At 42.8% G+C, this 23,560-nt stretch overlaps 1 protein-coding gene across 3 annotated transcripts in view; it reads right to left on the bottom strand.

Moving 5' to 3' along the window:
* The window catches only part of ARHGAP6 (Rho GTPase activating protein 6), an 825,592-nt gene that overhangs the window by 293,007 nt on the left and 509,025 nt on the right, over nt 1–23,560 (bottom strand). The window contains exon 1 of one of the 3 annotated variants that reach the window (XM_033947960.1): nt 13,219–13,750. The exons of the other annotated variants lie outside the window; for them this stretch is intronic. The gene's annotated coding sequence lies outside the window, so the exon portion shown is untranslated. Of the gene's footprint in view, nt 1–13,218; nt 13,751–23,560 lie in introns of those variants that run through there. 3 annotated transcript variants of the gene reach the window in all.

Here is a 23,560-nt window from a genome sequence, read left to right as displayed (position 1 = left end):
GGATTTATACAGTATATAAATTTTTAAATAAAAAATTAATGTGATAGGTAAGACACAGAAAAATAGAGCACTGGCAAATTACAGTCAAGTACTGTACCAGCATACAGTAATCTGGATGATACTGTCCAAATCTAAAAAAATTAAAAGGTGCAGCATCACCCTAACTTAGGGCTTAGAAAAAATGTTTGACAAGGATTTTTCATTAACGGCCTCTTTTACAAAGCCGCGCTAATGGCCCCGAAGCCCATAGAGATTTAAAGGGCTTCAGGGCTGTTGCCGCACGGCAGCCGCTAGCGTGGCTTTGTAAAAGAGGCCGTAAGTTTTGGCAATTAAAGCAGTATCCTAAATATCAAAAGAAGAAGGGAAGGGAAGGGGTCAAATGGGGTGCGGAGATGGGTCTTGAAATCTGAAGCAATTTATTGAAACTTTCTAGACAGATTGAAGGCAATTATTATGACAGTTTTCAAAGGATTTTGCCTAGGTAACTTAATACTCATATATTACATGAGTATTTATGGATCACTATGTGCCCCAGAAGGTGGATGACGAACCACAAGTTAAAACTGAATGCGGAGAAAACCAAATTCCTACTACTAGAGAAGGAACAAAAACCATCCCTAACAGAACTAGATGTAAACACAATCAAATATCCAATACAGAATACTCTCAAAATTCCGGGAACACACCTAGACAGAGGCTGCACAATGCAAACACAAATACACAAAACCATAAAAAAAGCATCCTTCACCATGCGAAACCTAAGAAAAATAAGAAAATTCTTTTCCAAAGAACACTTCAAGATCATTGTACAATCCCTCATACTCAGCTCCTTAGATTACTGCAACAGCCTCTACCTACCTTGCCCAAATACTATGATAAAACAACTACAGACCGTTCAGAACACAGCTATCAGACTCATCTACTCGCTCAGCAAATTCGACCACGTCACACCCGCCTATGTAGATTCTCACTGGCTTCCGATAAAAGCAAGAACTCAATTCAAACTCTACTGCTTACTTTTCAAAGTAACCCATGGTATGGCCCCCAATTACCTGAACAACCGTCTTTGCCGCTACCGACTACCCAGATCAAGAAGAACTCAGAATCTTTTCACCTTCCCCCCTCATAATGGTACCCGACGTAAGAAACTTTACGACAGCCTTCTAGCAACTCAGGCAGCGAAAATTGACCCCACCATCACCAAACTGATGATCAAAACAACAGACATCAAAGTGTTTCGGAAAGAAATCAAAACATTTCTTTTCAAAAAACACGTCCTTACTTAATATTCCCCTCCCCAATCGCACATGCACTCTCCCCAGCAAATAACACACTAGTCATCCCCTTGAACCTCATTTACCAAAAATATCCAAACTCCTAAATAAGCATCTCCCTTAGGAATCCATTTAGCCTTCTCCTAAATAAGCATCTCCCTTAGGTATCCACTTAACTGATTCCTTCAAAGTTAGGTACCTTTCTTCAGTTGCCTATATTGTTTTCCCCACTGAACCTTGTAACTACTTGAACCCTGTCAAGTTATTCTATCGATAAATCCAGATATCTTATACTTGTATTTCTATACCACATGTAATTTACTTAAATCGTTGTAATGTAATTCTCTCGGTAATGTCCTGATCTCTTTTAATTGTAATCCGCTTAGAACCGCAAGGCACAGGCGGAATAGAAATCACAAATGTAATGTAATGTAATACAATTTACAATTTAGAAGAGCCTGGCCATGTACAGGATTTACATTATTTCATTAGGATTCAAGACAGATATCTTGGTTATATTCATGCATGCATATGATTATGGTATATGTTTAACAGATCACGTAATATATTTATTAATCTGTCCTTGTCCAAAAATATACGTGTGTCAGACGTCACGTTCCCTTAAAGTAAGGATTACGGAACACAAAAGCCTTCTTAATACCAATATGCTGCAGGCTCCTATTGTTGCACATTGCCTAGAACAGGGGTGCCCAATAGTTTGATCGCGATCGACCAGTAGATCGTCAAGGCAAAGTGAGTCAATCGCAGAGCCCATCCCGGGCTCCATGATACTCGTGTTGCCTTCACAATCTACTGGGCGATCAGCCTTCCTCTCCCCAACGTCAATTCTACCGTCGGAGAGGAAGTTCCGGACCAGCCAATCGCTGCCTGGTTGGCCCGGAACTTCCTCTCAGAAGGCAGAATTGACGTTGGGGAGAAGAATGCTGGTCGGCCTGACGCAGAGAAGCAGGGAGAGCTTGTGGTGGCAGTGGCTTTGGGGCCTGTTCCCTGATGGCGGTGGCGGCAGCTTGGGGGAGGGCAGGGAGAAAGAAAGAAAGGGGGCATGAAGAGAGAGAAAAAGAAAGGAGGCAGGGAGAAAGAAAGGGCAGGGAGAAAGGACGAAAAAGTTGTGGGAGGGAATGAGGTCTGGAGGAGAGGAAGCATACAGGCTGGAAGAAGGGAAGAAAGATTGGATTTACAGTCAGAAGAAGAAAGTGCAACCAGAGATTCATGAAATCACCAGACAACAAAGGTAGGAAAAATGATTTTATTTTCAATTTAGTGATCAAAATGTGTCCGTTTTGAGAATTTATATCTGCTGTCTATATTTTGCACTATGGCCCCCTTTTACTAAACCGCAATAGCGTTTTTTAGCGCAGGGAGCCTATGAACGTTGAGAGCAGCGCTGGGCATTCAGCGCAGCTCCCTGCACTAAAAACTGCTATCGTGGTTTAGTAAAAAGGGAGGGGGGTATATTTGTCTATTTTTCTATGGTTGTTACTGAGGTGACAGTGCATAAAGTCATCTGCCTTGACCTCTTTGAAAAAAACCCCAGGAATATAAATGATAATTAACATTTTCTCTGCGTACAGTGTGCTTTTGTGTTTTTTTAAAATTTTATTGTTGGTAGATCATTTTGACTTGGTCATTTTAAAAGTAGCTCGCAAGCCCAAAAAGTGTGGACACCCCTGGCCTAGAACATAATCATACCTTCTATGACTTGCGAGGTTGTGTCATGGATCACATTCCTGGGGACCATGCAAATAGACAACGGTCACTCCTGCAGAGGAAACTGTTTTTGGATCCATACTTTGAACATGGAGGAACCCATGGGGCTAAACTCTAAACTCTAGGACTGAGTGGCACTATATGTTGTAATGGAGCTGTGACTTTAAGAACTATAACCACGTTTAACATATTTGTATTTGGTTCTCCAATCAAAAGCCAGTGCGTCAGGGTTAGAGGCGGGGTTGTTCTCCGTGTTTCTACTCTTCAGAAGAAAGAAAGATTTTCGATATAGTAAGGAAAACAAATGCAAGTATTCATACTATGTTTTTTCAGGATTAATCACCTCCACATCCTGAGGCAGCTAATGATTGGCGAAACGCTGGCCATCGTCGATGTGTGGTGGGCTTCTAACTTCTACCCTCAGATGAGTATTCCTCTATCATAGTTATCATAGCATAGCATATCATAGCATATCATAGCATATCATAGCACTGGTCTGTATAAATATCACTTTCATGGTGGTTTCATTCAGATACCCTAGAGCAGATGTGTCAAACTCTGGCCCGCGTTGTAATCAAATTTGGCCCGCAAGATAACTGAAAATATGCAATTAAGCTGGCCCTCCGATGGGGGAAAGCATAGGAAGGCGCAGCAGGAGCACAGCGTGGCAGCCACAAGACTCAAGGCGCAACTCCACGCTGTGCGAAGCTATGCTTCCGCCGCGCCTTCCTCTGCTTTCCCCATCGACACTTGTGATCGCCTGCACAATGAGGACTACAGCATCATGTGTGGGCATGCAGTGCTCATCCTCTTCGCAGTGGACTACGAGCTGGTGACCACCTTCATTGAGTATGTGGAGAGTAGGACCGGTAGGGCCCGCTTCCACAGTGTGCCCGCCTTCGCTTTCGCTACAGGTAAAAGGACTCTGCACAACACCCATTCATGTCCTCTTCTCCCTTCCCTTCAAAGGTTGGCTTGGTCAGAAATAATAATAAAACTTGCCTCCATCAATGTATAATATGTTATTGCTGTTTTTGCGATAAATTGTATCAAGAAACAGCATGTCTGCTAAGTCGTTGAAAATCTTACACTCAATGTAAAATTTTCTAAATAAAAATGTTTTAACTCCCTCCTAATACCCCAATGGCTTGCAGCATTTGAAGACCAGAGTTGCTTACTTCATCCAAGTTTTTCATTTTGTCCAAGTTTTTCATTTTGGTTGGAGAGGTTGTAACCCTATACTTCTACTAAGACTAAAGGGTGCTTTTATTAGGGTGCACATTTAGCGCATGCTAATTCGGTTAGCGTACCTTAATAAAAGGACCAAAAAGTATCTCAATTAAAAATTCAGCCCGTGACTTAGCCTATGTTTTAGATTTCGGCCCTTTATGTGATTGAGTTTGACACCCCTGCCCTAGAGGTTTGCATTGCACAAGGCTTTTTTCTAGTAAAATATCAATCAAGGAGGTTTTTTTATGCCAATGACAACTTTACCCCGTGATAGCCTCCACTTTTTCACAACTTTTGTTGTTTGGTTGGTGGAGAAGGGGCTGTGAGGCTTTTTCCTACCTCAAGGGAAAGCCATTAATGTGCCAAAACTGCTAGTGGTGTTATCTTGACATTAAGGTTCTGGTTTTTGGGGTGATGGGCATGTAAAGAGCTTGATCATCAATCGAGATGTGAGAGGTTGTTTTTGTGTCTTGTTTGGTTCTGTTGGTCGTAGCCTGTTTGTGTGTTGGAGGGGGAGAGGGGATAAGATATTTTCCAGATAGGTTTTTAGGCCTTAAGAAAAGTTTTGATAGAAGGGTGTGTTCCTTAATTGTGCTGGTAAAGGATTCCACCATTTTGCTGCCAGATATGGAAAGGTTGTAGAGTGAATAGTTTTGTATTCGATTCCTCTAGGATTTGAGAATCTTATTCTCACCTGGTTGCTAATCAGGTTCTATTTGTCATTAAGTGGTATTTCTATTAAATTTAACATGCAGTCTAGTGTTTCACCATGAAGATTAAAACGTTAAGTGTACATTCTTCAATACAAGGCATGAGTGGTTGTGCCCATTCATACTCTGAGTCTTCTCTCTCTCCTTAAAGAATGACATGGGGATGGCTTCCCACGGTTAACCGCGGAACAGGGAAAAATTCTGTCACTATGTCATTCTGGCTACACTGTGTTCTCCAACTAAATCCAGGAGTTCTCACCAGCTCAGCCCTGCACTGCACAATATCTCAACATTTTTCTCCACAGCCCTGACCAGTCCACATCAGAAGAAACACTGGAATAGCATGAATAGCTGAGTTGTTTCAGACAAGACAAATAAACCAAGCAGGAAATATATTGCTTATTCCATTCAATTTTAAAATGACAGCACATCTATCTTTTGATTTAGAGTATGGATTTATATATTATATAGTTGTGTTGTAAATGAGAAAGTACTAAGAACATAAAAATTGCCACTGCTGATCAGACCAGTGGTCCATCATGCCCAGCTGTCTGCTCCCGCAGCGGCCCTTAGGTAAAGGACCAGAGCCCTAAATGAGTCTAGCCTTACTTGTGTAAGTTCTGGTCTAGCAGGAACTTGTCTAACTTTGTTTTGAATCCCTGGAGGGTGTTTTCCCCTATGACAGTCTCAGGAAGAGCGTTCCAGTTTTCCACCACTCTCTGGGTGAAAAAGAACTTCCTTACGTTTGTACAGAATCTATCCCCTTTTAACTTTATAGTGCCCTCTCGTTCTCCCTACCTTGGAGAGGGTGAACAACCTGGCTTTATTTACTAAGTTTATTCCATTCATTATCTTGAACATTTCAATCATGTCCCCTCTCAGTCTCCTCTTTTCAAGGGAGAAGAGGGAAGAGGCCCAGTTTCTCTAATCTCTCGCTGTACAACTCCTCCAGCCTCTTAACCATTTTAGTTGCTCTTCTCTGGACCCTTTCGAGTAGTACCGTGTCCTTCTTCAAGTACAGCAACCAGTGCTGGACGCAGTATTCCAAGTGTGGTCACACCATGGCCCGGAACAGCAGCATGATAACCTTCTCCGATCTGTTCGTGATCCCCTTGTTAATCATTCCAAGCATTCTGTTCACCTTTTCACCACCGACGCACATTGCACGGACGGCTTCATCGACTTGTTGACCAATACTCCCAAGTCTCTTTCCTGGGGGGTCTCTCCGAGTCTCATTTCCATTTTTTAGGTGGTACTGCAGCACTCATCTGAGGGTGCCTTCATGGTGCAAACATTTTTTAAAAATGATACCATGCCCCAGGTTTATGCATATAGCACATCTCTTCCTTGATTGCTTCTGGACTGACCCTGTTTACCAGATCTTATGGTCTTATTCTATATAGCATGGGTCCTTAAATCCATCTCTGTCCTCCCCTTCCGTTTCCCTTCCCTCCCCTGGAGGTCTGACATCTTTCCTTTTTCTGTCTCCATCCCCGCAGCTGCAACAATGGACCCCACCATCCCCAGATCCACCTTCTCTCTTTTTCTCAACTACCCTTTCATCCAGTATCTCTCCCTCCTTCCCCACCACCCCAGGGTCTATGAGTTCTCCCTTTCTCTTCCCAACTACCCTCCTACCCAGTATCTCTATCCCCACCCCCCCTCTACACCATCCCTTATGTCCAACTTCTCTCCCTTTCTGTCCCTTCCCTTCCTAAATCCCATTGTCCACCATCTCTCTCCCTCTCCTGTTTTTAGACCCATTATTTCTTCCTTCCCCCAGTCCGGCATATGCATGTCTCTTTGAACCCCCTTCCCTCCCTCCCCCCTGAAGGCCTGCACCCTCCTATTGAAGGTGAAGGGGATTGAAGGATACAGATAGAGGTAACTATACAGGACACTAAATGAATGAGGAATACACGATTTAGGTAAAGGATCACTTACAGGTCATGGAACTGGGGGGCCGCCACGGAAGCGGACTGCTGGGCACGATGGACCCCTGGTCTGACCCGGCGGAGGCAATGCTTATGTTCTTATGTAGGCCTGCACGCACACATACACATCCTGAAGCCTCCTGGTCTTATTTTTACTTAATTAGAGCAGCGGAGCAGTCTGCAGAGAGGATTGCTGATGCTAGCGATCTTTGCAGGCTGCCATCAGCCTCCAGAGTTGTCGTTCCCTCTACTGCAATCCTGCCCCTCCTCTGACATCAGGGGCAGGATCGTGGAAGAAGAAACGACAGTTCTGGAGGCCGATGGCAGCCTGCAAGGTTCGCTAGCATCGGTGATCCTCTCTGCAGGCTGTTCCGCTGCTGGAATTAGGTAAATGGAAGAGTGGAAGGCCGGGGGGGGGGGGAAGAGTCGGACACCACAGCATTTCCCGACAGACCCTCCCCCTCTAAAACAGGAGCGACAGTGGCTGGACAGCAAGAGGCAACGCTGCTGCTGCTGCTCCTGCTTTAGGGGCAAAGGGGGAGGGTCAGTCACTGGATTGGGAGGCCAATTTGTTTTTTTACAAAAATCGAATCAATGCACACAAAGTGAATTGTGAATCAATTCAAAATCATGAATCGGGCAGCACTAATGTCCACTGTGGATATCTGCACTGAAACTGTCATCTGCTTTGTTTGGCGACTGGCTTGTTTGCTCACTCACATTCTAGAAAGTGTAGGAGGTGTTTCATAAGGATATTTGTCTTCAGAACCTTAATTACAAAGCCAAATCATGCAAATGTTCATCTACTATCCATGTTATAGGATTTCATTTTGTACAGAAGACCTCTAGCTTGTTCAAAAACATGCAGAATGTCATGAAAAAGGGAATGATCTTTATTAGTGGGAATGTTTTGTTTGACATGTAAGCTAGTGACCGACTCTAGTGTAAGTTAAAACCACCCATTGTTTTCCACATGCACATGTGAGAGATGCAAACTTTCTGTTTTCTATTTTCTCTGCTAATCTGAAAAACACATGCATGCAGATATATCCTTTATCTGTTTGTGCCTACCCACATTTCTGTTATAACATCCGTAAGGCAAAGAAACTTCTTTATGTTAACTCATTAACTTCCTTGAATTCTTTCCAAAATCAGAGAATACTATTATGGGACAGTCTCTGTTAACAGTAACTTTTCTGCAATGCACTTGAACTAATTTTCTCTGCCAGTTGAAGATGGGAAATATTTTAAAACTAACTTGGAAGCCAGTTTTTAGGCTTACTAAGTAATAGTTAAATACAAACTGTAACTTATTAAAAATCAATTTTTATACCACTGACTTCAAGGTTAAATATGAGTAATAAGTGAACTTTTCCATGCATGCGTTCATGCATTTGGCTGACCTGGTAGGAGGTAAAGAGAGTCACCTCCTGCTGTCCATTAGGGGGCATGAGGGAGTAAAGAAGGTGGAAAACAGACAATGGGAGTGACGAGGGAAGAGTTTATTAGAGGGAAAAGATGACGGAAAGCAGATAGAGGGATGCAAAGGAGGAGGAGGTCATTAGAGGGGAGAGATAGATGAGGCTTTTATTCACTCTGGAATTGGTTTCCACTGGAGATTCATCTTGGAGATGAATGATCAGAATTTTTTGAAAAATAAAAATTTACTGTTTGAGCAAGTTTTCACTATCTATTACCTTTCCTGTTGAAAAGTGCCAGCAGTTAAGTGACTAAGGGGAAGATTCTCAAATGTTTGCGGTAAAATCCAATGGGCAGCTGTCACGGAAACTACTGTAATGATTTCAAAAAGGTAAGTCATTCTTTAAAAACCATGCATACCATCATGGCTTATGTACTATGTCTTATCTATCATGTGTCTCTTAGTAATATACAAGTGTGACTTATGATACCTTGGCATCCATTGCAACATCGTTCTGCAACACTCATGGCTGTCTAGGTTATTTGTTACAGGTTTTTTTCTATTTTTATACTTTATTATTTATTGACCTTGTATATCTGTAAATCCACATATTACTGGATCAGGTCAATGGATTTTTGTAAGTTATAAAAACTGAATAAAGAATATTGAACTTAAAAACCATGCATGCAGATGAGGTTTGCAGAGGATCAGCACAGGCACAGAATAAACACACACACACATACAACCCCCCCTCCCATGAAGATCGGCAGGTGGGATGCATGCCCATTCCCTTGCACCGCTGATGTCAAGCAAACCCCTCCCCGACAACAGAAGAGATACCCATTCCCTCAAGCTCCCAATGACCTCCAACCCCTCCCCCCCTGGCAGCAGAAGATATGCCACTCCATCCTGCTGCCATGCAACTTCCCCTCCCCCCCAGCAGCAGGAGAGATGTCCATTCCCTCCCACCACCAAGCAATCCCCCCGACACACTTCCGGCAATGGGAGAGATGCCTACTCCCTCCCACCGCCACCGTCATGCCCCCAACATCCCCCCCCCCGTGACTCCGATGACCCCCCTGACCCCCTTATCTTGTTTACGAAGGCTGGCCAGAGGGATGCCTACCCCTTCTGGCCAGCAGGCCCATCTCTTCAAAATGGTGTGCATTCCTCTCCCTGGTGCATTCTGGGATGCGGTAGGGAGGGGCCTAGAGCTCTGATTGGCCCAGGTTGCTTAAGGCCCCTCCTATGAGAGAAGTCTTAGGCGTCTGGGCCTATCAGAGCCCTAGGTCCCTCCCCCGCACATCCCTGGATGTACCAGGGAGGGGAAGGTCTTTCATTTAAGCCCATATGAAATTGCTAAAAATCACTAAAAAAAAACCCACTGGTTTTAAAATTGATCTGCAACATACGCAGACACAGACCAAGCCTATGTAAATACATTAACAAGGAATAAGAGCCTTTGGGTATATTTATCATGAATCCTTCCCTGTAAGCCACATTGCTCATTACACATCATAGAGGAACCTTAACAGCTAGATCTGGATTGGCCCTGCTGCCACATCCCCCCACCCCCAATTTACCCCTTTGTAATACTCATTTGATGTCAGACTTAATTATTGACCAGACAGGCACATTCTCGGTGGGTATAAAATCATTATTGAGCAGAAACACCACTACATAATTTACCAACACTTAACCCACCCACCCCTCTCCCGCTGAGCTACAACAATAAACCACACATTGCATTTTGATCTGCTCCCCCAGGACCTGCCCTGACAGCTAGGACCTGAGGTTGGCATGGACATCCAAACCATTTTGGGTCACCTGACCCTCAAGATATTGCTCAATCAGCTTTAAGACCCGATATCACTCATCGCTCGATGAGTGCATAACCCTGTAGCTCAGGGATACCACCACAGGTCTGCAATGAAGTTCCTGCCCCCTACCTCCAGCAAAGCTGTGACCTTATGCCCCCCTGAGCAAGAAAAGGCCAGACCAGAATGAAGGATGCTGGGCTGTATAAAGAGAGGCGCAGCCAGTAGAAGGAAGAAGGTTTTGATGCCCCTGTACAGGTCGTTGGTGAGACATAGGATGGAAGTGAGGAAGGGAAGCATGAACTTGAGACAAAGGATGGAGCCATAGAATGGAGCGAGAGAGGGGAGCATGAACTTGAGACATAGGGTGGAACCATAGAATGGAGCGAGGGAGGGGAGCATGAACTTGAGACATATGATGGAGCCATGGAATGGAGCGAGGGAGGGGAGCATGAACTTGAGACATATGATGGAGCCATAGAATGGAGCGAGGGAGGGGAGCATGAACTTGAGACATAGGATGGAGCCATAGAATGGAGCAAGGGAGGGGAGCATGAGCTTGTGACATAGGATGAAAGAATGGAGGAAGTGAGGGAAAGAAATGCTGAGGTGGGGAGTGAGTAGAAAGGGAGAATTGTTGGGCATGAGTGTCTGAGTGAGAGGGAAAGAGAGATGGTACACATGGGGAAATGAAGAAAGAGATTAATTGTTGGGCATGGGAAGGTTGAAAACTATTGGTCATGGTGGTAGGAGAGGCATAAAGGTACAGATTCATGGGGAAGAGAGAGATGAGAGGGAGAAATGTTGGATTTGTGGTGCAGAGGGAACAGTGGGACTAATGAACAACAAAAATAAGTGTAAATGTCTTTTCTTTCCATTTAAACTACAGTACTTTATTTTGAGGACTTGTTCTTTAATGTTTTTATAGACTGTACTGTACAGGATTCGAGTTACATACAAATTCAACTTAAGAACAGTTTTAAAAAAACGGAACTCGTTCTTAACCTGGGGACTGCCTGTACATCTACAAAGCATCATTTAATTTACAAGTAATCCTGTCAATAAATGCATTATTGGGGCAATTCTGTAACTGGGTACCTGTTGACATGCAGTGAGCATCTATTCTGACACAGAATCTGTGCACCGACATCCACTATTTAGAAAAATGTTAACTGTAAATTACTACTAGAAAAACTTTGTTTATGTTTATTTAAGATTTGATATACAGACTGCATTTTACTGACCTAAGCAGTTTACAATGTATCAAACTAAAATGAAAATGCTAGCTTATGTCATCATCTGTTTAAGTTGTAATCTGTTCTTTTACCATGTAATTGTATGTATATAAGTTTTATGTAACACTTATGCTATTTGTGACTCGCCTAGACCTCTGATCTACGAGGATTCAATGTGATAAGCCTACATATAAGATAAGCTGTATTGTAAAAAAAAAAAGCATTAGTGCTATATCTATGTTATTTGATGGTTCTGATGTGTTTCATAAGTATTATGCTGACATTGTATTATATACAGTTTGTATCTCAATTCAATTTTCAAACATAAATATAAATTTTACTGCACTGGATAAGTATTTATCAAAATTGAAACCACAGATTTCCTCTCTACAAGTTGCTTCTGCCTTTGCTATTAATGACTCATTTTACATTTTAAGTTAGAGATGATTTAAAATGCATGTAGAGCAAGAAATGTGTAGTTTTGAAATTTTCCTTCTACACGTTTGCTGGCACCTGAAATTCTCCTTAAAAAGTACTTTAAATAGGTCTTAAATATTTATCATGATTTTTATCCAAAGAAATGTTGGGTTGAGATCCAGGGTAAGGAAGAAATATATATTCTAGTTTCAGCATGCTTTGTTCTAAGAATTCCCAAGATAATTTCTTTTCTACATCCACTCATATTACATTTGCTTACAGGAAATATAAGGCTTCTGCAATGAAAGCTTATTTCAAGAATTCAAGAATTAACCTGGGATACACTGGAAGGAGCTTAAGGCCCTGATTGGCTCAGACACCTAAGGCCCCTTCCCTGGGAAGGGGCTTAGGCATCTGAGCCAATCAGGACCTTAGGTCCCTCCCAGTGCATCCCAGGATGCACCAGAAAGGGGAAAGCCCACCATTTTGAAGTGGCAGGCCTGCAGGCAGGAGAGACTGGGCATCCCTTCTTCTGTCATCTTTACTCAGAGGTATGGGGGTGGTCTGGGGGAGTCAGGGGGTAGAGGCATCCCTCCTGCTGATTTTTTTTTAAGACCAGGGAGTGGGGTGGGGGAGGGGGGGATCCTGGAAGGGGGTAGGTTTGGTGGGGGGAGGGTTCACAGCAGCAGCAGGAGAGTGTGGGCATCCTTTCTGCAAATTTTTTTCTAAGGAGAGGGAGGGGAAGACCTGGCAGCAGGGGGGTCAGTTTGGCAGGGCATTTTGTGGCGTCAAGAGGGAATGGGTATCCTCCTGGCTCTCTATTTTTCTTTCAGGGGTCGTCGGGGGTCTGGCGGCTCAATTTGCCTTTTTTTATGGGGCAGATATTGTGAGTGTGTAACACACATACAACATCTTGGGCTGGGGAGGGCTTCAGGTTGGGCAGACTAGATGGACCATTCGAGTCTTTATCTGCCGTCATCTACTATGTTACTATTTGTGCCATTAAAAAAGATAAAAGCCCCAAACAACTGAATGGCAGGAGGCTGCTTTGGTGCTTCCCCTGCCACTCAGCTGTTCGGGCTTCCCAAAACTGGCTCTGCGCATATGCGAGAACTGGTTTCTTAAATGACTGATCGGATGGGATTACAACCTTCATCCACAAAACTCATTTGCATGGGAAGCCATTTTAACATCGATCGCCGTTTAGAAATCAGCCATAAAAAACCCCTAAAAAACCAGCCCACAGTGACCCACGCGGTCTTAACAACCATTTTTAATGCATCTAGCTCTGAGAAAGGAGGTGGCAAAATTGAGACGAATCCATGAGAATGAGAGGTACATTGATGAAATACTTCATGAGGCATAAAAGGTTTCCAGCAGTGGGGAAGAAGAGGCCATGTTGAGGGAGGACAGCTGGACTCAGATTACAGGAGGATCGATACTGTGAATTCACCTGTCCCTGGATACAGCCCTGAAAGTAGAGGAGATGAGAGCATTCCAAGGAAAGGAACGACCAAAGCTCGAAATCCCCAAAGTTGCTAGATCCATGACCACTAGGAGGTATAAGGTAGTGGTGTTTGGTGATTCCCTTCTAAGGGGTACAGAGGCATCCATCTGCAGACCAGACATGATGTCCTGGGAGGTGTGCTGTCTGCCTGGTGTCAAAATCCAAGATGTTATGGAGAGTTTGCCAAGACTCATCAAGTCTAATGACTATTATCCAATGCTGCTCATCCATGTTGACACTAACAGTACTGCAAGGTACCCCTCCAAAAGTATAAAAAGTGACTGTGGCTCTGGAAGAGAAGGTGAAGAAGTCAGATGCACTAGTGGTATACTCGTCGATCCTCCTTGTTGAGAGTAAAGGCCTGGGCAGAGAAGCTTGTATCCTGGAGATGAATGTGTGGCTGTGTGGTGTTGTCGAAGAGTGTTTTGGCTTCCTGGACCATGGGATGATTTTCAAAGTCTGCTGAGCAGGGATGGTGTTCATCTATCAAAGAAGGGAAGAAATGTCTTCAGCAGCAGACTGGCTAACCTACTGAAGATAGCTTTAAATTAGAATCATTGGGGCAGGATGATCAAAGCCCCCAGGTACATGACCGCTGTATGTAAAATGGGTTTCAGCATGGAAAGTTACTTCCATGGTAGATATCAGTGCACAGCATATTAAAATGCATGAAAGAGAGTCTATTAATTACCCTGAAGCAATGCAAAGCTCTGAACTGAAGTCTACCACAGGAGCACAACACCCGAAATCTACCACCAATTTGGAAGCGGTGTAGAGAGCCTTTGCAGTCTGCAGTGACCCTGATCTCCCTCTTCCTTCTGAAACCCCTCCTCCTGTTTATATGCCTCCCCCTGACTTGCTAAAAATAAATATGCCCTAGTGTCTAGTGTACCCCTGACCCTCCCTTTCCCCTGAATTTCTTAAGTCAGTCAGGGGGGAAGAAGGGTCAGGTCAGATCAGGGAACTGGGGATGTCTTATTTGGGTAAACTGGGGCAAAAGGGTAATGGCAAAACTATGATTGTGGTTTGTGCTTTCCCCCCCCCCCCCAATCACCCTACTTGTTAGTGTCTGAGCCAATCATCATTCAGGCACTGACAGGTTAAGACTTTTTATTTTTAATGTACTGTAGATTGAGGCAGTAGTAATTTGCATGCTTATTGAATACTGCATCTTATGGGCAATGTTTAGCGAAAGGCTCATGGTAGAAGCCATGTAGTTTCTGCATCAGCCCCTGTGAATAGAATGTGACCCTAAAATTTAGCTCAACTAACAAAAGAGAGGAACTGTGGAACTATAGTACTCTTCACCCATAACTGTATGTAGTTATGGGTGAAGAGTAAGGAAGAAGTTTTACTCATTGATTACAGCCAGCCAGTGGGGGTTCTTTGAGGAAGCCACTGGTGAAACGCGTCAGGACCCGCTGGAGCTAAGTTAAAGTTCTTTCACAAGACAAATTAGTAGTTCAATCAATTGAAGATCATATCTTTTAATACGGAAATGAACACTAAGTTATTTTGAGAATGAAGATGGTGCAATGATAGATGACTGAAAACACTTACAGGGGAGTGTCCCCAAATCGTGATTTTCTTACCATTTCATGGTTCTGAGCACCACCTCGGTTCTAAGGTTCTATATTTTCCACAGTGCCTCTCTTTTGTTAGTTGAGTGATTATACACTTCGGGGACTTATTGTTAAAATTTTTACCCAGTAGTTTGATTGGGAATCCTAAAATTTAGCTGGCAGAGAGCCCTGATTTTTATAAAATATAATCACCAGGGATGGAATAAAGTACACCCCACCTCCAACACAGAACAATCACCAGTAAAAATAGCAATACTAATTTCTCAAACAAAAGGTTGACCAAACACCACCACCTACTCAGTACCTAAACAGAACATCTGATGTGCTAATTCAATTCCAAATAAGTCTTGCAGAAATAGAGTAGCAGCAGGTTTAGGAAAGAACAGTAAACAAAGCCGTAGATTCCTAGGCAGGCTTTTTTAACAGAAAACACCTTGTTCTGCCAATCAAAGCAAGGTAAAATCAAATGAAATCACCAGGCTTCCTGTTTTTCAGCAGGATATTCCTGCAACATCCTAAACACTTCAGTGACTGATAAGATACGATGCTTCTATAAATAAAAAGGCAGAACAACTGTTCTCTCTAATTGTTCTAATTTGAAATCCCCTAGAAACAACTAATTATATTTCTTAACAGGATATATTCTAACGTGATTGCAAATAAGCATCTCCGCTTCCCAGAGTGCACTGCAGGTGATGACGCACAGAACTGAAGTAACGTCAATAATCTTTTCTTTGAAGAGACAAAGGGGCTGATCCTCAAACCTTACCAGGCTTGTAACGTTCCTTTTGGACAAGTTTCCGCTGGTTTGGTGTACTTGGAGAGTGTGGCGCAGTGGTTAAAGCTACAGCCTCAGCACCCTGAGGGTGTGGGGGTTCAAATCCCACGCTGCTCCTTGTGACCCTCCACTGCCCCAGGTATATTAGATAGATTGTGAGCCCACAGGGACAGGGAAAAATGCATGAGTACCTGAATAAATTCATATAAAACTTCTGAGCTCCCTTGGGAGAACAGTATAGAAAATGAATGAATAAATAAATAAAGGGTTTCAGCATTGCTTCTGCCATTTACAAAAGCAGTTGCTGAAAACTCAAAGCAAATGTATTAAAATGAGCATCCAGTGCACTCACAGAAGGGATCGCCTACCTGTAACATTCATATCAAATATCAAACGCCTCCAACGGGTCCAAAATGCAGCCATCCGCCTCCTACACAACCTCAACTACCACGATTCCATCTCCCCGGCACTCCATGCTGAACACTGGCTCCCAATTAGCCAACGCTGTACTTTCAAAGCCCTGGCAATTGCCCACAAGAGAATCTATTCCACCACCCCCTCCTACATAAAATCCAAGCTTCCCATCTACAACCCCACTCGCACCCTCCGCTCAAAGTCAGAGATACGCCTATGCACCCCCCCCCCCGGAAGATCCCTGCTCACAGAAACTGCCCACAAACGATCCTACAGCCACTTCATTCCACACCTCTGGAACCAACTCCCCCCCCAACTCAGACAACAGAACTCATTATTAACATTCCGCAAATCGGTAAAGACCCTCCTCTTCAACTAAAGATCTCCTCTGTCTTCTCCCCCCCTTACACCCCACCCCTCCTCTCTCCTATCACCTCCCCAAACTCCAGTATAATCCTCTCTTACTCTCTCCACTGACAAATTGTACCTAAACACATATAACTTTCCTTAAACTAAACTACTGTATTTCCCCCTTCTCTCATTCTGCTGTATTCTCCCTGTATTTAATTCTCTCCACATTCTATAAGTCCAACCACTAAACCTGTTGTATTACTTATATGTCTAGTTACTCTCCACTGTGTATGTTCATTTGTAGACCGTTCTGAGCTACTGGGAGGACAGGATAAAAATCCAAATAAATAAATAAATATTTTTCTGGCAGGTCCAAAGTGGCATTGCATATGAAAAGGTCTGCATTTTTTAATAGTATCTGCACTTTCCATGTGCATGTATCATATGCATGTGTGTTTCATCTGAACATGTGCATATGACACACATCTTTATGGCAAAGTCCAAAGAGCAGTTGTTCCTAATTTTCAAGTCAGATTCAAGTCAGGGACAGAATTTGGCCCCCTCCCCATGGTTAGCTGCGGGAAATCATCCGTTTCATTCTTTACAAAAGAGGGGGAAGAATCAGAGTATGAATGGGTACAGCCACTGACCCTCAAGCCTTGCATTGAAGAACACTGGTGTAGAAGGACTAAGGTTGAGACAGACACTAAAGAATGACACAGAATGGTTTCCTGCGGTTATCCACGGGAACAGAGACAAATTCAGTCCCCGTGTCATTCTGTTTTCATTTTGTCTTGTTTCATATTTTATTTATTTCCGCCTTTTTTCCCCCTGTGTCATGAAGCACATCTGCTGTACTCATTTACACACACCCTGCCTCCCGTGCTGTACATGTGTCAGGTGCCTTCCCTACCGAAATTCATGTGGACTTTTCATGTATCTCATTTGCATGTGATAGCCCTGAGCAATAAATCACTACTCCTCATTCGGTAAGTTCAACTGCAGCTATAAATGCACATGCTATTAACGACAACTTTTGAGTATCAACCCCAAACTAGTGAATCCATGTTGCCTCTGGTTCTGTAATCCACAGGATTCCAGAAACTTGACCATTCTCCGTTTTAAAAGTGTTTCCAATAATTTGCTTACCACAGAAGTCAGACTTACCGGCGTGCAATTCCCTACTTCTTCTTTACTTCCACTTTTGTGGAGAGGGACCACATCCTCCCTTCTCCAGTCCTCCGGTACCACTCCCGACTCTAGAGACTCATTGAAAAGGTCAGTCAGGAGAGCTACCAGAACTTCCCTAAGTTCCTTCAGCACCCTCGGATGTACACCATCCAGCCCCATTGCTTTGTCGACCTTTATTTTAGCTAGCTCATGAACACAACCCTTTGAAAATCGATCAGGGTCTATTACTCCTCCATCCCTATTCACGTTTGTCTCCCGGCGCTTCAGTCGTGAACACAGAACAGAAATATTTGTTAAGAAATTCGGCCTTGGAGAGACAGAATCAAGATGGCGACGGAGTGAGTCGCGCTGTCGGATGTCTCCTGCATTTTGTTGGCAACCTTTTCAATTTCTATTGGGAACTTACCCTTTTTTTCCCCTCTGTAACATGCCCAAACACAGGGGTAAGCAGAGGAGTGTTCTTCCTGACTCCTCTTCCACCTTTTTAACGCAGCAAACAGCAATAACAGCTTTTGCTGTTTCAGCTGGACAGGGTGTTTCCGCTGACCTCGGTCTTGGAGGGCAAAGTCTTGGTCAGCCCGCTGGGACCTGGAGTTCCTCTGCGCCCCGGGACGACGTCGGGGACGCCTACAGCAGCCCAGGAAGTGCCGGAGTTGATGTCTCCGTCAGCGCTGCAGGTTTCGCCTTTGACCCCGGATGAGATTCATAGCTTGGTGACTTTCTTACAGCCAGCATCTGAACCCGGAGGACGTGAAATTCAGAGTGAAGCAGGGATTGGAGAGGCGGATTCTTGTGTGGAGCCTCCAAGAATATCTCTCCCAGCTCCTCTGATCAGACCATCGGTGATTGATATGGAAGCGATCTGGAGTGCCTTGGAATCTTTGCATAAGGTATGCTCCCAGTTTGTTTCCTCAGTTCAAAACTCTAATACTCAAATTAAAACCCTTGATGAGAAATTCCAACGCCAGTCTATTAGAATGGACAAATTAGAAAAAATTGTGGCAGAAGTTAAAGTATCTACTAATTTACAATTGAAGGAAAAAGTTTTGCTTACTAGGAAAATAGAAAATTTGGAGAATGCAAATAGGAATCTGAATTTGAGACTCTTAAATTTTCCTGTCTCCAAGTTTCAATCATCTAGAGATTTATTTTATTCCTTTTTGAAATCAGTTTTGAAATTTCCAGAAAATAACATGCCACCGTTACAAAGGTTATATTACCTTAATCTTCCAAAAGTGCATGAAGAAAAAGGAGGAACATCACCAGGAGAATTGGATCTCACTGGCATGCTAGAGACATCCCAAGAGGAAATTTCAGTTAGAGCCACTTTGCTGGTAACTTTTGTTTTTCTTCAAGATAAGGAAGCAATTCTTCGTCTATTTTATAGGACTGATAATGTGGAATTTCATGGATTCAAGATTTCAATATTTCCTGATGTATCGAAATGGACGCAAGGCAGACGTAAGAAATTTCTGACTTATCGTCAGTTAACTTTGAATTTGGGAGCAACCTTTCAGTTACGTTTCCCCTGTAAATGTTGCATTATATATCAGAATAATAGATATCTTTTATGAACCTTATCAATTACAATTTTTTCTTGAGGGTAAAGCAACTACAAGAGACTTCCATGGAATCTCCTAACCAGGCTAATAATTGACTCCAGCTGTACTCTGTAATTTGATTAATTTAGTTATTTCTTGAAGTCCAACTTCCCTTGGAATTTGCTTGATTCTCTCTCTCCTTAATGTGGACTTTAATCATGGTTACTAGTGTGGAATTATTTTATAATTTTATTTTTGGTTTTCTTCTTAAATTGATGTATTTCCTTTCAACTATTATTTATTCAACTTGTAAAAGAATATAAATAAATAAATAAATAATAAAAAAAAAAAGAAATTCGGCCTTTTCTTTATCAGCTTCTGCATTTTTATTTATTTATTTTGATTTCTATCTCGTTCTCCCAGAAGCTCAGAGCGGATTACAAGTAGACATTCACAATCGTTTGAAAACAGACTAGTCATGACAACATATAGGTTACAGTAGACAATAATAGAGCTTATTCTAGAGACCAGACTGGTCATAGCGAAGAGTACTAGGAGAAGTATATTGAGGAGGCAGTTTTTAATGGCCCGATTGGCGGAAGAAGGTCTTTACTGCTCTGCGGAAGGTCATTAGTGAGTCTAGCGACCTGATCTGTGTGGGTAGTCTGTTCCATAGCTGAGGTAGGAAATGGCTGTAGGATCTTTTGTGCTCATTTGGTGGGATCTCCCTGTGGGAATGCTGAGTCTTTGTTCTGCTTTGGAGCGGAGGGGGCGGTTAGGGGTGTATAGGCGTAGCTTGGATGCTATGTAGGCTGGATTTTTTTGGTAGAATCTCTTGCGTGTCATGACCAGGGATTTTAAGATGCATCTTCATATTCTATATATATATATGGAATATATCTACATATTCCTCCCCTTTACTTTTGAGTCTCACAATGCCACTTTTGCACTTCTTCCTATCACTAATATATCTAAAAAAGGTCTTGTCTCCCTTGTTTTATCTTGTCAGCTACTTTTTCTTCCATTTGCATCTTTGCATGTTTTTCCATCCCAACAGGCCTCTAGTGGTACTGTTGATACTACTTATATGAGTTAGGTTGCCAAATAAGACACCTGTAGTTTAGATAAAAGGAACAGTGGATTCTGTGAACTGGCCAGCAGTAACTTTACAATGTAAAAAAAAACAAAAAACAAAAAAGCCAGAGGGTGAAGGTTTTAGTCGGAGGAGACTTATATTGGGAAGAAAAAGGATCCAGGATTTCCAAATGTTAAATGGATCAGGTAGTAAGAGGTGGGTAAGGAGGCTGTACTTTTTAATGGATTAAAAGGTAGGGCTGGGAACAATTGTTTGTACGTGGGTGTCCCATCCCTTCAAAAGATAGCAGGTCTGATTTCAGGTGCACTATGTTTGTATTGCTGTAGTCGGGAATGCATTTACAGAGTACTCAGGGTTGTGGCTACCATGGTACATTTTCTTGTAATAAAATAGAGGTTTAATTTTGTTCGCCACCTTGAACTGGCTTTGTTTGCCTATAGAAATTGTCTATAAATAATTAATAAAGCTCCTTCTTTGCATTCCTTTTGTTGATATCAAAAAAGGGAGAACTTTATCAAGGTATAGAGAACATTTTATTGTTATTACTATCAAAGGTATTCATGGTATCACATTTTCTCTACTTTGAAGACTGACCGTTGTTTTTAGCAGGTACCTAGGTTCTAGTGTTTATGCATACGTAGCTAAGGCATCATACAGAGTGGGGGCACAGCTCTGTCATCTTGCTGGAAGACAGGATGGACCATGAGCGTCTTTATCTGTCCTCATTTACTATGTTAAGCTAAGGCAGGAAAGTTTGGAAATCCGAAACACTCCTACCCACCCTACCCCCTCACCGACAAGACCCCAGAAATCACAACTATCAAGAGGGTTAAAGGGGTAGGTTGGGAAGATTGGAAGTACTTTGCATTTTTGAAAATGATAGGGGGGATAGGTTTGAAATTGAGGGAGGAAAAGGCTGGAAAGAATTTCAAAACTTTATGTGGATTGTACTAGTTAATTGATTAGGGGATGCAGTTAAAAGGAACCATGATGTAGGAAGCAACTTCCTTGGAAGTACTGGCTTGTGTGTCAGTGCCATGGTGTTTAACTGGATGGGCACTATCACAAGCAGAACTGATGCATCAGGACACACCCCTTACAACTAATTCACTATCTCACAGTCCTAAACACTAAATCCAAACTCTCACATTTAAACAGGAACCAGGAAAAAGCATTCAGAGTTGCAGGGTTTTGATCTCAAAACACTTTTACACCCTGGCATCCACATTCCAAATCACTTATAGTCTATGTATGAGACACTACCACATCAAAACCACTATGAAATAACATAAGTGTCATTCAGAAGAGATGTGGGGAGAAAATAAAATGGTTTTGAGATATTTTCAGATTGAAGAAATAGGTATGAAAATCAGGACAGTTTGTTTCACAGATTTCTTTTAATAAAAATGTTTTAAAGTGTGTTAATGGATCGATTTCCCTATTTATTTTAGGGCACATCTATTTGGAAAGAAAACAAATATGATAGCTGATAGAAATCTCAAGTTTCATTTAGTCTATACAAATCCATTCCTGCTGTACTACCAATCTTCCTAATTATGACTTCATAACCATGAATTTCCCACTCCTTAAATTTTGGCATAGGTGGCTGATGTAGAAGAGGTGAATGGGGAGGCAGGGATTCTCAGTATCTTTTGGAAATATATTGTGATTTCATTCTGGTTCTTCTTCTTCATTTATTTATATTCATGTATGTAGACATTGCTGCTTCTGCTAACTCCAAAAACTTTCAAGGTACATACCATGAATGGGGTAATGTCATAAAAATAGCACGACAGCCTTGAACCTACACAGACTCTCTGCAATATTGTCCAATGTAAAAACTTGCCTTCTGGCACTTCTTCCCCATCCTCTTCATCTGGTATTGCCTCTCCTTCAGGAACAGTCAGATCCATTAGGTCATCTTCTGTTAATTTGTCAGCTCTGGTGTCAAATAAGATCCATATTTTGAAAGCCTTCCCCACTCACCTTCTTTGGCAAGTCCACAATGTCATTCATAATTTCTTTGACTGGCTCTGTGGTAAAGACAGTGAACTTGTTTACACATTCAGGCCAAAGATTCTTCCAGCACAAGTTCACTGTCTCTGGCTCGACAGCTTTCATCGCTCTTTCAATGGCACTGACAGCATCGGCAATAATGAACAAGAAGGCACTCCCTAAAGGGGATAGATTCCTAACAAACGTAAGGACATTCTTCTTCACCCCAAGAGAGGTAGAAAACTGGCACGCTCTTCCGGAGGCTGTTATAGGGGAAAACACCCCCCAGGGATTCAAGACAAAGTTAGACAAGTTCCTGCTGAACCAGGACGTAAGCAGGTAAGGTTAGACTCAGTTAGGGCACTGGTCTTTAACCTAAGGGCCGCCACGGGAGTGGCACAATGGACCACTGGTCTGACCCAGCAGCGGCAATTCTTATGTTCATGATGTTCTCTATGTTGCAGTCTTCTTCCATTGCAGTGGCAATACCGTGTGTAGTTCGCCTTGAATGTCTTTACCCCTGGTCGAGAAACTAGAGAGATGTTCTGTTGGGTGGCATGTAGATGACCTCAACACCCTGTGTTGAACTCATGTGGTTCTGGGTGTTCAGGGGCATTGTCCAATGCCAACAGCACCTTGAATTCCTTTCACTTATCGGCAAGGTATTTTCTTACTTCAGGCACAAAACACAGATTAAACCACTCGAGGATAAGCGTTCTCATTGTCCAAGCCTTCTTGTTGTGCGTCCAGTAAACAAACAGCTGGAACTTTTCCCTTCAATGCCCAGAGGTTAGCAGCTTTATAAATCAGTGTAGGCTTTATCACAGGGATAGGGAACTCCGGTCCTCGAGAGCTGTATTCCAGTCGGGTTTTCAGGATTTCCCCAATGAATATGCATTGAAAGTAGTGCATGCAAATAGATCTCATGCATATTCATTGGGGAAATCCTGAAAACCCGACTGGAATACGGCTCGAGGACCGGAGTTCCCTACCCCTGCTTTATCATATGGCTTGCTGCATTGCACAAAGCAGCATGGTTAGTATATCCCTTGCAGCCTGGTGCTCATTTATCCTCTTTGCTAATTAAAGTCCTCTGTGGCATTCTCATCCAAAATAGAGTGGTTTCATCGGCATTAAATGACTGCTTATGTTCATAACCCTTCTCTTCAATAATTTCCTCTAAGGCAGGGGGTCTCAAAGTCCCTCCTTGATTGCCGCAATCCAGTAGGGTTTTCAGGATTTCCCCAATGAATATGCATGAGATCTATGTGCATGCACTGCTTTCAATGCATATGCATTGGGGAAATCCTGAAAACCCGACTGGATTGGGGCCCTCAAG

The sequence above is a fragment of the Geotrypetes seraphini genome, chromosome 6, assembly GCF_902459505.1.
Source record: "Geotrypetes seraphini chromosome 6, aGeoSer1.1, whole genome shotgun sequence".
In the NCBI taxonomy this organism is placed as follows: Eukaryota; Metazoa; Chordata; class Amphibia; order Gymnophiona; family Dermophiidae; genus Geotrypetes; species Geotrypetes seraphini.
This window is presented reverse-complemented; position numbering and strand designations above follow the sequence as displayed.